The sequence below is a fragment of the Gavialis gangeticus genome, unplaced genomic scaffold (assembly GCF_001723915.1).
Source record: "Gavialis gangeticus isolate Ggan-Ray unplaced genomic scaffold, GavGan_comp1, whole genome shotgun sequence".
Taxonomy (NCBI): domain Eukaryota; kingdom Metazoa; phylum Chordata; order Crocodylia; family Gavialidae; genus Gavialis; species Gavialis gangeticus.
The window spans coordinates 2,467,990-2,482,663 of record NW_017728965.1 but is presented as its reverse complement, the minus strand read 5'-3'; the positions used below and the strand labels follow the sequence as shown (position 1 = coordinate 2,482,663).

At 52.1% G+C, this 14,674-nt stretch overlaps 1 long non-coding RNA gene across 1 annotated transcript; it reads left to right on the top strand.

Annotated features, from left to right (window-relative positions):
• Positions 1–8,988: 8,988 nt before the first annotated feature.
• LOC109288659 lies at positions 8,989–14,337 on the top strand. Its single transcript, XR_002095203.1, has 2 exons — positions 8,989–9,115; positions 9,240–14,337. It is a non-coding gene; the product is annotated as an uncharacterized LOC109288659 (long non-coding RNA).
• The last annotated feature ends 337 nt before the right edge of the window (positions 14,338–14,674 follow it).

The window sequence follows — 14,674 nt, the reverse complement described above, 5'->3', positions numbered from 1 at the left end:
GACAAGGGTCGTACAGTAACAGGCTATGCAGACTTAATTGCTCTTGCATTTGCTGTCGATCTCCATCCAGAATCATTAGCAATATATTAATTAGCCAGCTCTGCCTGGAGGCCAGCAGGTTAGGGTAAATTTTTTTTAAGCCTATCAGCAGTGCCCTGCAGTTCTTTAAGCTTCATCGATTAAATGCTCTTTTCCTCTAGTAGTGCCTGGCATTCACAAATCAGATCAATGGGATTTAACAAACCTCCTTGTAAAGGTAAAGTTTGCCTGGGGTGAGGTCTCCAGTGGCTGGAGGCTGGAACACGGCCCTTGGGGTGCCTGAGTGGCAGCTCTCTTGTAATGAGCTGGAGGAGCTGGAGTTTCAATAGGTTTGACTATCACGCATGCGGGGACAAATTCCACCCCCAGCTCCATCCGCACCAGCCTGCAGAAACTGCCTACACATATCTGGGGGCAGGGTTGATCCAGTGGCTATTGCAGCCAGATCCTGCTAAAGCCCTTCATAAATGTTCCTGGAAGCAGACAGTGTTGTGCCCAGTCCCTGTTGGTCGTTAACATGTTTAGTTACATGCGTGAAGAGGATGAGCAGCTGTGTCACGTAACAAGGGATCTCAAAGCTCATGGCAGACATTCACTGATGAAGGTGTTCAATGATGAAGCGCCACTGAGCAAACTCTTGCGGGCCTGTTACTCTGCATGCTAGATCAGCAATGCACCAGCACAGATGGAGGAACTGGCCCTTTGACTCTTCAGGCCGGCAGGCAGGTTAGGCTGTATGTCAGATTTGTTTATATGAGGCATTTTTGCTACAATTGCCCACTGTTGTTAGCAGCAGTTCAGCTCTACCACTGACCCCTAGCACAGGCAAGGGTCCTAAGGTCACAGGCTAGTTCTGTACCCTTTCCTTTAACCCTAGCTCAGAGTTAGAGTTGCTGCAAGAAACTTTGATGGACCCCCATTTGAGGGGAATATGTCATTCTATATGTGAAACCCTCAGTGAAATCCAGTCACTTTGGCTGGAGTTTTGGCTTAGAAGAAAAATGGGGGGAAAAAAGCTCCAACCGCATCAAAAGGCACTGACAAATGTGCAGCTCCCCAGTCTGAATCACGGTGCTTCACAGAAAGCACCAAGACTTAGACCGGGGTGGGCAATTATTTTGGGCAGAGGGCCGCTTACTGAGTTTTGGCAAGTCATCGAGGGCTGCCCCAGAGCAAATTAATATTAATTTTCTAAATTTTTTAGGGGCCCTGCGGGCCAGATAGGATGGCCTGGCGGGCCACATCTGGCCCCTGGGCCGCATTTTGCCCACCCCTGAGTTAGACTGACCCTCCTGACCCAACAGACATTCACTAGTGGGTTGGGAGGGTGGAGGATTGAGCTCTGTTTTGGAGATGATCCAGCCAAAGAGCTGTGTGTCTGCAGCTTCTCACCCTTAGCCCTGCTCTCCCCCCCTCAGTTCCTGTGCTGTCTGCATGATGAGAGGGGGGACAAGGGAGGGGCGGGAGCTCAGGCTGGGGTTTGCCCAACCTGCACTGGAGTGGGGGCAGATGGATTTGAGCCCCCTAAGCACTTGCGTCAGGGCATGACTGTAGGCTGCTTTCAAGGGGCCAGTCATGTGACAAATGTAACTTCTGTCTGTGCCCAAAATGTCCCATCGCATCATTTTTTGAATGTAACACATGGATTTTTGGTGCTAAACCACCTTTTCATTGCAATTTTTAAAATGTTTGCAGGATAGAAGATAACAACATAAAAAATGAAAGTATGCATGTTAATGAATCTATCCAATGTGAATTTTTCTGCAGGAGAAGAGGAAATGTGGGGGTTCTGTGCTAACTGGAACAAAGCCAGTTTTTGATATCTCAAAATCCTTGACAAAATGGAACTTCCATCCCTTGCACGGCTCTACGCGGAGCAAAAACTTGCTCAGATACCACAGTGATGGGTAACTTTATACTGAGTTCTGGAAAGGTACTACAAGTCAAATCTAACTAATGTGTTGGGTAAATTGCCATTGCCCAGTCTTCTCCATTATTCATGTAGATGGTCAATAATAAGACAACCCTCCCAGATGCAAGGCACCATAATATCAACAGTACATCAGCAACAACACCCCATTAATCATATAATAAGTGCAATAATCTCAGCAGCACTGAAACCTCCTTCCCATGAATTCAGCTGATTGGCCAGTCAACCTGACATTGCCACTCCTCATGTGGGCAACATACCATCGAGACTTCCATAGAGACTCTAGAAAGAGATGTCTTTTGCCACATGTCCAGCAAAAGTGAAATTGGGGGTATTTCACACCAAGGCGGGAAGCACGTTCAGACTCTCAAGGCCCCCGGGGTGCAAGTGACTCCTACTGCTTCCGTGGGCAAAGCTGCGATGGGGGTAGGAAATTTTAAGCCAGAAGCCCTAGAGCAGAGAAGGCCTCTGAACAATTTGGCCTGAACAGCTTGTGCATCCATACAGACCTCAGCCTGCAGCCAGCTAATTGCTACGGCAATGATACCCTGGGAAAGGGAAAAAAATAAATGAGGGAAACGGAGAGACGGCCTCCCGTGCAGTCTGACAGCCCGAGACACAGAAAGGGGCAGAAATATCACAGGGACCTGACTGGAAGTGTATTTCTCTCAGTGACTAAATCCAATTCAGTGTGCTGTACTGCCCCAGAGAAAGCAATCTCTAATTACCTGAAAATCCGCATTGTACATTTCGGATGGGAACTTAATCCTTTCTTTAAACTTTCCTTGCACCACCTCTGGGCTAGTGAGCCCTGACCAAATGGACAGCATGGGCCTGGGATCCTGGCAGTGGGGGGAACTGTACTTGTGACCTGGGTGATGCCCCAGATGCTAGCTACCAAAATAATTAATGCTGAGAAGCGTCAGGCAAACACGGGCAGCTGCCACGGTCACAAGGAGGGACCTTCTACAGATGCTCAGGGCTTGCAGCTGTAAGGTCCTACCCAAACAACTTTGGGATGCCAAGATCAGTCTTCCCCAAGTGCTTGGGACTGCATTTCAACTCTCTCCTTAGCACTGAGGAGGCAGGCACATGAGCTGCTTTGTTAGTGCTGATCCCCAGTAGGTTTCCCCCAGCAGGTGTTTGACAAGGAAGGGCATGCCTGGCTCTGTAGGGAAATCTTTTCTGAATGGTGGAGACACTTTTAAAGCTTCCCCATTTGCAGATGGGAGGGGAGCCAAGACTAGACTGTGAGGTGGTTTCCACTGCTAGGGATAACCTTGTAGGAGGAAAGGGAATCCAATTAAATATTCAATCCTTTGGAGGCTGTGTAAGTGTGGGAGAAGGATCCCTTCCTCTTGCTGCATTTCTTATCTGCTCAGGGACCAGGGAGGCAACAAACCACTAAAAATATTCATCATCCACTTACATTAAAAAGTAAACAGGAAAGTAGCACAGCAGCCTTCCCTTCTTCTCTCCGGCAGAGATGTAGAAAGAAAACATAAAGGCAGCTTTTGGGCTGCCCCTGCTCCTATCAGAGCTTGCAAACTGTGCAGGACCTCGGACTAGCACCTACCCTGTAGCCAAAGGTGTGACCGCAGCTCATGGAGGCCATCCCGATTCAACTGTAAACGTTTCAGCTCAGAAACCAATAATAGCTTGGAGCAATGTAACTTGGGTAGCAACAACCACGTAACCACGTAGCAGCATGGAGCCAGCTAGCTTACAGCAAGCTTGGGTAGATCAATGTGAAATGTGGTCGCATTTTTGGTGGTGATGCAGATGTGTCTTTGTGTGGAAGATCTCAACAGCAAACCTTGAGTTGGAAGGAAGTGCTGGGAGGAGAAGGCATTTTCTCCCGTTCAAGGTTCAGGCCAGGGTGGGGAGTGTTAAGCAGCTACCACAATCAAGGTGGTTTTACTCTGTTTCCCTAAATTATACAGGATGCAGGAGCCTTCCTTGCTCCTTAGCCTAACTGTCATGCAACATTTCTGTGTGAAGCTATGTGCTACCCACAAGTGACTGCCCGCCAGCTGTGGATGAGTGAATCCTTTTGGTATCTTCATTTCTACCTTTTACAATCTTTTCTCCTATGCCTGAAGAAGGGTGCTTGTGCCCAACTGCTAGCAATTAAAGGCTTTTTTTTTTGCAAAAATCTAGTTGGTCTAATAAAAGAGATCACCTCTACCACGAGTCTTGATTTGTGGAAGGGCTGAAGCCATGGGCTGGGACGTTGTTCCTGCCAGGAGTTCGAAGCATGGCCTTGGGAGATCACTTCCCCTCTGGGTGCTTGAGTTTCTCGTGCGATAAAACAGAGATGTGGATATAAAACTCATGTGCAGCGGTGCACGATCTGTTTGGGGAGATCACCGGATGGAAGCGACGGGGGAGAACCATGCTTCATTACTGCTCACATCTGGCATTTAAATAGCATCTTGGGTCTCGTGGCTCTTTCCAAACAGCATTGAAAAACTGACAGTGTACCCAGGTGATGCCCATATGGGATCAGAGGTAAGAGGAGGGGTATGACTTGCTCAAGACCACACAGCAGGTGGGGGGCCAGGGCCTTCCTCCCTCCCATAGCTAGTGGATACTGCCTCTTGCATGCAAACTCCAGGCTGAGGCTGAAAGCTCGGTGGAACAAGCCCCCTCATTTTGCCCAGTGTTTCTGCACAGCCTGGCACTGGGGGGGCATGACTAGGGTCCTAAAGAAACAGAGAGACCCCGCCACCCGGAGAGCTTGGAGCGCTAGTATCCAGTCAGATACGAGCACAAGGACCGGATAGAGGGTCCCGGCTTCCCAAGATGGTCTCATGCTTTCCCATCTTATGTTGCCCCCGTAACCATCTGCATTTTTTTTTTTTGCTTTATTTATTTTATTTTTTTTAAGCAGAAGCCAGAAACTCCATAGCAACCCTCAGCTCCCAGGTTTTGACTCCAGCGCTTTGATCACTCTGTCATTTCGTTTAAGGCTATACCCCTGTAGGTGTGAGGAACTCCAATTAAGTATTCAGCTGGTTTTCCTGTGTGGGGGGACAGGCTTTGCTGTGGAGGAGGGAAGCCTCGGCGTTATTGCGGTGACTAATCGTTCAGACACCAATTGTCTGCGGCACCGGGGGAGCTCGGAAAGGGCTTTCCTGTGCCGCGCAGCTGCCTCTGCATTCCCTTTTCTGGAAATATGCGGCTCCCTGCTGTGCGCTGGGGGCTTCCAGGAAAAAGGCAGCGGGACCCGAGGAACTTCTATGTGTTTCAGAGGTCGCATGTGTGTTGCCCTCACTGCTGCGGCATCTGAGCACCATAGTCATGCAAAGGTTAATTGTCCCAGCTCTCCTGGGAGACAGGGCAGTTGTCCTACCCCTGGCTGGCAGGTGGGAAGCTGATGCCCAGAGGGGCAGACTGATGGCATAAAGATACCCCCTGCCTCTGCAGACCTTGTCAGGCACCTAAAGACTATTGTCCTTAGCAACTTGCCCGAGGTCACATTGGCGTCAGGAGCAGGGAACTGAACCAGGGTCTCTCCTGACTCCCAGGCCAGCACGCTGAGCTGCAGGATCGGACAGCTCCGCACGGCTCTCTGAATTACGGATCACAATGCCATAAGGCAAGGCAGACCCCAGTGAGTACACGGCAAGTACGCAGCGCTAACAGCTGCTCCATGGTACGGGGTTTCCGGCAGCCCTCGATCACCTCGCTCTTACTGCAAGGCTTCCATGAAGCCCTACAGGATCAGCCGACCCATCCCACAGGGTTTCTAAGGAGCTACACGTGCTCCCAAAGCACACGTAGCTTGCAGAAAGCATCAGCGCTCAGGCTGGCAGATGCAAAGGGCTGACCTAGCACAACACCACCCCCAGAGAGGCCGTGCCTTGTTCTGCTGACCTATCCAGCCTGTGCATGACGGGTTTGGACAAGTTCTTCTGAATGGAAGTTCAGCTCCACCGTCCGATTCCCAACTCCACGACTGCGAACAGATTTTTTAAAAAGTTCAATATGCTGGGGGGAGTCTGATCCAATCCAGGCCCCATTGTTCCCTACTACCTGCACAGTTTGCACGCTTTGTACAAACTGGGTCACCTCCTCTATGCTGGACCCTTGTGCAGAACCCCCCCATCGTCATACTGCATGTTGGGGGGGAGCTGAGCCTTAGTATGATCTTAAAGAGGGACTTTCTCACCCTCGATTAAAAAGATCTCTATCCAAAAAGACCTGCACAGAGCTTAGCGTCCTCTCTGCTTTTCCTCAGAGATGTGCTACAACCTGCCTACCGTGAACCAGCACTGGCGCCCTGCTCTCGGCTCTGACCATCCCCCCGACTCCGGGGGGAGTGAAATCTAAGCTGGGTCTGAATCAAGTGCCTCGAACTCATCTCTTAAATCATTCAACACACCTTCTGCTGTACCTCCAACTGAAGGGGTGGCCACCAACGAGTGCAGAATGGGTTGCCATGGGAATGATTGTGTTGTCACACAAATTCATCGTTAAGTCTTGCCCGCAAGGATCGTACAGGAAAAGCAGGAAAATGGAGAAGGAGAGAGCCCTGGTTAAACTTTAAACACAACATCAGGAATTAGCCAAAGTAGCTATTCACTGTGGAGGACAATGATAGGAGTCTGGGTGGACATCTGATAAGCCTGATAGCTTTTGCCTGAAAGTCCCTTCTGTATTGGTCAAGCATGGCCTCTGCAGACCCCTGCAAAACCCCGGGCAGAGCTGCCATCGTCCACTACGATTCAGAGGCACATTCCTGACGCCCCCACAGTGGCCCCGTTTCCCTTGCACTAAAACACTCGTGTGTAGCAGAAGGAAGGGAGTGCAAGTTTATTATATATCAACCAAACCTAAGTCAGGCTTTTCTGGCACTAAGGGCAGGTCTACATTGTGTCAGACAGTGCAAGGGGGTACCTTGTGAAAACATAACCCTGTCCTCTTGCTCCAGCTCCACGCATGGGGCACATCTAACTATGGCAGAGCGGTGCCCCTGCTCCCATGAGCGCGCCCAAGCCTAGCCATGGTCCCAGCAAGCACCAAGTGCTGCGTGCCGTTGTTTCAGAGCATTCAGGGAGAAGCACCTAGCATTACCTAATGTGTTGCAGACAAGTCCTCTGGCCTTGTCTTCTCCGGGCAGGATTTTTGCGCTGGTGTGGTTACCCTGAGGTCATGGCTTTCCCCCTCCTGGCACTGCAGACAGTAGGCCCTGCCCTGCGCACACAGCACAGGCTCACCCGCAATTGCTTCCAAGGGGATTCTCTCGAGTGCTTTGTCCAGGCCTGGCAGAGCTCAAGTCCTGGAGGTGCCACCACCTCCTCCCTTGGGGAGACTATGTCGGTCTCCCGTGACGGCTGCACTCAAGAAGGTTTCTAGCTCCAAACCTCCCTGTTCTTAGTTATTTCCTGCTCTTGCACCTTCCTAATCCACTCGTCTCCCTTCTTGGCAAGCGCAGCCTTCCTAGGGTGAGAGGGCACGCTTCCTCCCCACACCATGTACTGCCCCCCAGAATGCCCCAGGGGCGAGGCAGAGCTACGCGATGTACTGCAAGAGCAGAGCATTTTGCTCGGTGCTGGGTCCACGCTGCACAGGTCAGGAGCATTTGCATTGGGGCTTTCTGTCCTCCCCGGCATTTACTATGAATTATGTGCGTTACCATAGTGACTGCGAGCCCTGCGTGTGGAGCAGTCCCCCACTGTGCCAGGGGATGCACCGACAGGGACCAGGACAACTCCTGTGCGTGCCCCAAAGTGCTTGCCATCAAAGGAGAAGACCAGAGATGAAGACGGGTACAGACAGAGAGCGCAAGGAGACAACGAAGCAGTGCGGCGCGGTGCGATGGGCAGTGGTAGCGCCACTCCAGGCTGCCTAACTGCTGTCGTGTGTTTTGGACGCGCCCCGGTGATAGCGATTTGCTGGAAGAGGATGAGGTCGGTATAGTTTCGTAGTTTCTAGGGTCGGAAGGGACCTGAGCAGATCGTCGAGTCCGACCCCCTGTCACAGCAGGAAAGGGTACAAACGACCCCGGCACGGTGTTCGTGTAGCCCGTGGATGGAGAGCTCCTTCCCGGGGTGAGTGGCAGCACGGGGAAAAACAGTGTGGGGCAACAGGGGCAACGAGCGCTGACTGGAGGTAGGAGCTGACACATGAATAGCGATGGGGAGGTGCAGGCCTTGAAGAGACAAACAGCGTATGCCAGATGAGATGCAGCGAGGAAGGGCCGGCGGAGGGGTGCAGAGAGAGGTGACAAGACAGCCGCTTGGCAGGGGATGGAGAGGGGCCATCCTGAGCACTGCAGAGCTCGGCTGTGCTGCAAAGGCATGTGTTGCAGGCCGGCACTTCCGGCACGGCTGCCGAGGCCAGGAGCGCAGGCAGCCAGGTGGGCCAGAGCCGCAGGGCTGCGTGGAGCGCTGCCCACGCGCCTGCCTTCCTCTGCCGATCCGCGCCACGCGGCCCTGCTGCCCTCAAGGAGCCCTGCCGCGCTCGCCCCCCTCGGCACGGCCACGCTGGCCTCACACCTGCTGGCCCTAGCACTCAGCTGCCCACCGGGAGAGCGGGCCTCGGCCTCTTGCCGTGGGCAGACTGCCTTCCGCAGGTGCCCTCCCGTGGGCAGACGCCTGCGAGGTCCCCCAGGGGCAGCACCTGCCCCCCTGCTTGTTGTGGGCAGGCACCTCGCCCCCGGCCCTCCTGGGTGTCAGTGCCACCCCCCCGCCCCGTGGGCAGGCGGCAGGATGTGGGCTCCCTCCCCTGCACTTCCCAGCAAGCGCTTTACATAACTTCTGCTGCTTAGTCACAGCTTCGACTCCTTCTTCTGCTGCTGCTTTTTTTTTTTATTTGGAGCGATTTTCTCGGCAGCATCAGAGCGCGAGTCATTTCGGCAAGGGAAGTCCCTTCCTTTCTTCCGTTCCCTTGGTAACTGAGCGAATTTGCCTTTCAAATGATTCATGACCGGGGTGCTGTAGGAGTCCCCTCCTCCAACACAAATCTCTCCCACACAACCACACATGCCCGATTAATCATTGATTAGAGTCTCTTCCGCAAGGTACGCCTGGGAATCAACAGGCCGGGCGCTCTCCTCTACCGCCTCCTGCCCCCCTAGATTTGGGTGGGGGGCCTTTGGCACAGACATCTGGACTGACATCTGGACCAGACACAACTTGAGTAAGATGTCAGAGCGGAGGATTCGGTGGCAGCTCAGAGCAGATTCCCACACAGAGACCTCTCTCTCTCCCTGGGTTTAAACTTTACTGTCTTCTTGCTCTCTGCCTTTTTTTTTTGTAAGCAGGAAATACAGAGGTCAGGCTTCTCCTGAGCTGGACCAGCTGGGACAGACACCCGGCCCGTCTCTCAAACCTCACCACAGACTATGCCATGCAGCCCCTATCGCTCTTTCCTCTGAGCTCCTCACACAGCTCCAGGAGAGACTGGTACGTCTGTCCCTTGCAGGGACACCTGACCAGGATGCAGGTGTTGTCCGTGCTGCTGTGCTGATCGACACCCCCGCTATTTTCTTCCCGACAAACACTCCAGTTGCATTGACAGAGAGGAAGATGCCCAGCCTGAGCCAAGAGCAAGAAACCGCCGATCTCCCTGTGCTAATGCCAGCTCCAAGGTCGACTCTCTTGGCCCACTTGTATCATCTGCCCATGCCACAGCTTCCCCATCATTAGGGTGGGCATTAAGGAAACCTGCCAGCCACACAGGGGGATTACTGCGTTTCACTGTAAGGTGAAAACAAGTCCATATGGTTAATCTAACTTGAGACCCCAGCTGCTACAACTGCTCTCTCACAATCCTATTTCTACTGGGTGACAACGCCATGTGGTCCAGTTAAGGGTGCCCACGTGTTTGGATTTCTTTTCAACAGGACACAAATGTCCTTGTTGGTTTGAGGAATAATTCCAGCATCTTTGTACAGCTACTTACCCATACGTTACTGAAGCACCCTCAGCCTCAACTGAACGTTACCCCAATTACTTTTGTCTTGGCGCTTCAGAGATGGGTGCGCATCGAATACAGCGCTTTGGTTCACGTATTCATTCAGCAGTTGCTTCAGTGCAACACAGAGCCAACGACAAGACCAAACCAAAATCACACTGTGTTATGGCCTTCTAAGAGGTCCCAACCCTGCTTTAAGCTCCACGGTGCTCGGCACAGCCATGAGAGATCGTTTCTATCTTCAGAAAGTCACGGTCTAAATTAAAACTCCGCCACCTCGTTTCACAGAGGTCCTTGAGAGTCCTCTGCCCGCTTTCCTGCCCATTCAGTACTGGAACGCGCCCAAATGCCACAATTCACTGAGCTGGAGCGAAGAGCACCGCTGGGCCAGGTTTTCTCTGGATGAAATCAGAGTTCATCTCAGCCAGGCTCTGAATAGCTCGCTAACTGGCAAACCTGCCCTGAACTAATGATTTAGAACAATATTCACACCGCTTTTTTCATGACCTACATTTTTTGTAGCATCTTAGACAAAACAGCTGTAGGGCTGAATTCAGAGGGGAGGCTGAGCTCCTGCCAACAAATCATGGTGGCAAGCTTCAGACCTGTGTGGGGCAGCATCCCGCCTTTGATTTGGGCCTGCTGCATCATGTTGGGGCTGGGCGAGAGGAGTGTAGCAGTAAAAGCAGCAACGCATATATACCTAAGAAGATAAGGGCTCTTAATTTTGATTCTCACCTTCAGCAGACAAGGTCCTTCGGGTGAATAGGATATCTTTTATTCAGCCAACTACGTTTAGTTGGTCTAATAAAATATATCACATTTACCCAAAGAACCTTGTCTGCCCGTGTCCTTAGACCAACCGGGCTACAACCAACACCCCCAAACTCCCAGCTTCCCCATTCCCGGCCTGTAAAGTATGACAATGTATGGCTTGTTTTCTCTGCGGCACTAGCTCACACTGCACCTTGAGTGTAAGCTGCTCCCTACTCCCATCTACATGTGGTCTCCGGCTTGAGATCCGGACTCAAGTGAGCTGGCCCACCAGGGTCTGAAGCTGGAGTGTGGCTGTTGCTCGCACCAGTAATGCAGAGGGGTACAGATGCAGGATACAGCTCAAGTTAGGGCAACTCAGCACAACTGCTGCTCCACTTGCACCGTGCAGCTAGAGTGGTTTTTTGCAGTGTGGCCACTTTGACTCAAGTGAGGCACGGGGTCATTTTTAAGAGCCAGAACTGGACATCGTGTCTCCTCTGGAAGGGGGTGCCACGGCGGTCCTTTGGCCTATGCTGGGACATTGTTTCAATGCTGACGTAGAAGGAAAAGTGCCACGCGCTACATGAATGTCACTTGCTGCAGCCCCAGAGTTTTCCCTGGTCTCCCAGCCACGTTCTGACCCCGCTCAACCCTGTCCAGCCCCTGAGACTCCATGGGTTGGGATGGGATTGAAAGCACAGAACAGCATGGCTGCAAAGAGCATCTGAACTGGGAAATGAAATTAATCTGCAAAATATTGCAGTGCCATTTTGGTACATTTTAGCTGATTTATTCTCTCCTCGTTAAGAGGAGCTAATTAACAAACCATCATTTAAATAAACAGCAGTGAGTGTGTTTGTAACCTCCGCTTTATTGAATTGTGACAAATTATTAGCCTTTGCATGTTAAATGAAATAGAAGCATCCAGGAAAAACCTTAAATCCAATCTGCATAGAGATGATACCTGCTGTGAAAATGAAGTCAGCAGGACTGATTCACTATCATGCTCGGAGCATCTTCTGGGGCTCCCCTCTCTGCAGATTGCATAACCTCCTGTCACAGCCCAGGCACTGACGTGTTAGCAAGTGAATGGCTGCAGCCACCAGGGTCCTTTCAGGACACCCGTGTCTGAACTCCATTGCAGCCCACGAGACCCTCAGGCATTTGCCTGACAGTTGTGTGGCAGGCTATGCAAAATACTGATGGTTAGGGGGATTCACTTCCCTGTAGAGGGCCTGGGAACCATTTACATCCTTAGATTAGTATTATGTGGGGCCAAATGTTTAAAGCTATATAAGTGCCTACAGGGAGGCAGCTAATGGACATTCAAAGGTACCAAGATGTCTAAGGTGCAAATCTGCCCTGCCTTCTAATTGTGAGACACCTGAAAGTCCCACAGAGCCTCAAGCTGCCTCTTTAGGGGCCTATAGCCATTTAATAACCTGCCCCACGGGGCTCACGTGGCACTTAGGCCCTCTGTACAAGAGCAGATTTCACCTGGGTGCGTTTCTCCTTTTTTCCGCCTGTGAACAATTTGCCGAGTTCTCAGATTTATTAATTATTCAAAGTAATTTGCAAATATCTCCAGCGGGAGTGTCTTGGGCCTTCAGATCATTCATGAAAGGCTCCTTCTGAATATTCAGCATTCCAGACGCCTTGGTCTGTCTCGTGAATTGGGTGGCGCCGTTTCCTTCCCCGGATCGAGCGGCTCGGGCAATTAACAAACAGCAGCGCCGCCACTGACCTGCAGCGTGGCAAGCACACCCGTCGCAAACGTCCACTGTTACACAACCGGAACGCTCCCGTGGGGGAAATATTCAGATGTAGAATTTGCTTTTCATGATAATTGTACCAGTTCTCCCAGCTGCTACGATAGCTATGAACAAAAAAACAGGCACCAGCACAGGTGCAGGCCAATTCTTAACAATCCAACCCAATATTCACGCATTCAGCCCCTCTCTGCCTGGTCGCCCATTTGGTCTGTTCAGTTCTTTAAGGCAGGATCTGTGTTTATGCAGTGCCTCGTTGCAACGGGCCCCGATCTCAGGTGATCTTTAAGATGCTGCCATAGCAAATGCGATGGCTGCTGTTATAAGCATCACATGGCACTCTGTGCAGCATCCCCCCAGCTCTAGAAATGATCCCAGCAGGGCTCTGCACATTGTGCATCCGCGCCAGGGAAGCCCTTGGCCCAGGTGGCACCTGTTGGCAGCCTGAGGAGAAAGGGCTGTGAAGACTGAGCTCTCCCCGAAGCAACACCACCATGTTCGGGCTGAGGCAGTTTCATCTCAGCTGGTGCTGCGGGAAGCCCACTCGGCAGCTGCTCATGCCTTTCTGGGAGAGAAAGCAAGGACTCCTTGGCATGAAAATCATGCCTACAAATTTGGGCATGAGGAAACCCACATGCACAGGAAGGACAAGCCGGGCATGGTCAGGGCAGCTGACTGGCAGGTTCGGAACAGGGGCTGCCCCGTGGGCTGCTCCGGCCGGCCTCTTGACAGACGACCACCAAGAGGAAGAGGCAGCAAGCACTGAGCCGACTGCAATCCATAGTTACGAGAACCGCTTAGTAGCAGTCATAATCATCTCTTGTCATGGATCCTTGGCAATATAATGATAATAATCATATCATGCACGTCTGTGGCAGTGTCTGTCACCCTGAATGCAGCCCCAAGTGCTTCTACAAGCATCACTCACACATGCACAGGAAAGGGAAGGGCTGCATTCTGCTGGTCCAAGTGCTCAGAGGGTGCTGGCGGTGCTGGGAAGTGGGTGTGATGGGGGACAGGGCAGCAACATCCCCCCTTCACTAACGAACCATGGGCGGTAGCATGGAGGGAGCTGGTGCAGCCCAGGAAGGGGCACACTGCATTTATTCGGCACATGTCATTGGCGGGGCTCCTGTCCCTCCAGGCAGGTCCCACAAGACACCAGCCTAAACACACCCACAAAGGCAGAGGAGCCCATGGGGCAGGGACGTACAACTTGCTAACCACCTATACAACCAGAAGCCAGCAAACAGCCAGCTTTTGCCACAGGGCCCTGGTGGGTAACCACAGACATCTCTCTGAGTGTCGGTGACACACTTGGTGCTGCACAAGACACGAACAAGGACAAGTCTGCTGCAGCGATGAGAGCAGGATGGACAGACAGAGACAGGAGGTGGTATCCTAGATACCACAGAGCAGGAATGGTGTGAACGTGCTGACTTTTCTACGGTGATTGACAGCTACTGAGCTGTGATCTCTGGACGCTGCCATGTCTTCCTCCTCTCCTCATCTCCATGGCTATTGGGCAGTAAAAAGGCAACCTCTGACTTCGCTCAAGTGGCAAAGGTATATTTCTGCTGCTGTGCAGCTGCTGCGGAGTCTGAGATCCAGAGAAGAGCGATCTCTCCCGTGGCAGCAAGCTGAGGCTAACTCACATACCTATTCCCTGCAGCCTCCTAGTTCACTTCCGTCCTTGGGGTGCAAGTGCAGCAGGAGTCACTGATGGTCCACAGGGAGCAATGAGAACAGCCAAGTGCTACCGGGGACGGAGCAGGAGATCTTCTAGGTGCTGCCAAAAGATGCCTCAATGCACCTGCTTCTCCTTTTCAAAGGATCTCAAAAAAAAAACAACCAAGCCACCACTGGTCAAGCATGAAAAGCCAGCCAGACCAGGAGCCTGGTCAGCTATGAGTAGGATGGCCAAAAAACCAGACTGCCCAACCCAGGAAACCTCTTCCCATCCCACTCTTTCAAGCAGCAAAGGGTGAAGCTCGGAAGGGCTAATCTGGACACTCCTCCAAGCCTCTGTGGCCTGCAAGTCTTGGGCCCTGCATGCCACCTCTGAAGAAGAGGAGCTCACATGGGCAGCCTGGAAGGCCAGGGTTGCAAGTCCCACTCGCTTCCCTACCTCCCCTCACCCATGGTAGGCAGTAACTTACTGCAGCTTTTCCGGATGGGCAGCGTTGTTCCCCACTCCCACTGGCTCGGCTCAGCTCTGCTGATTAGATGATGATGAGGATACTCACTTCCATCTCAC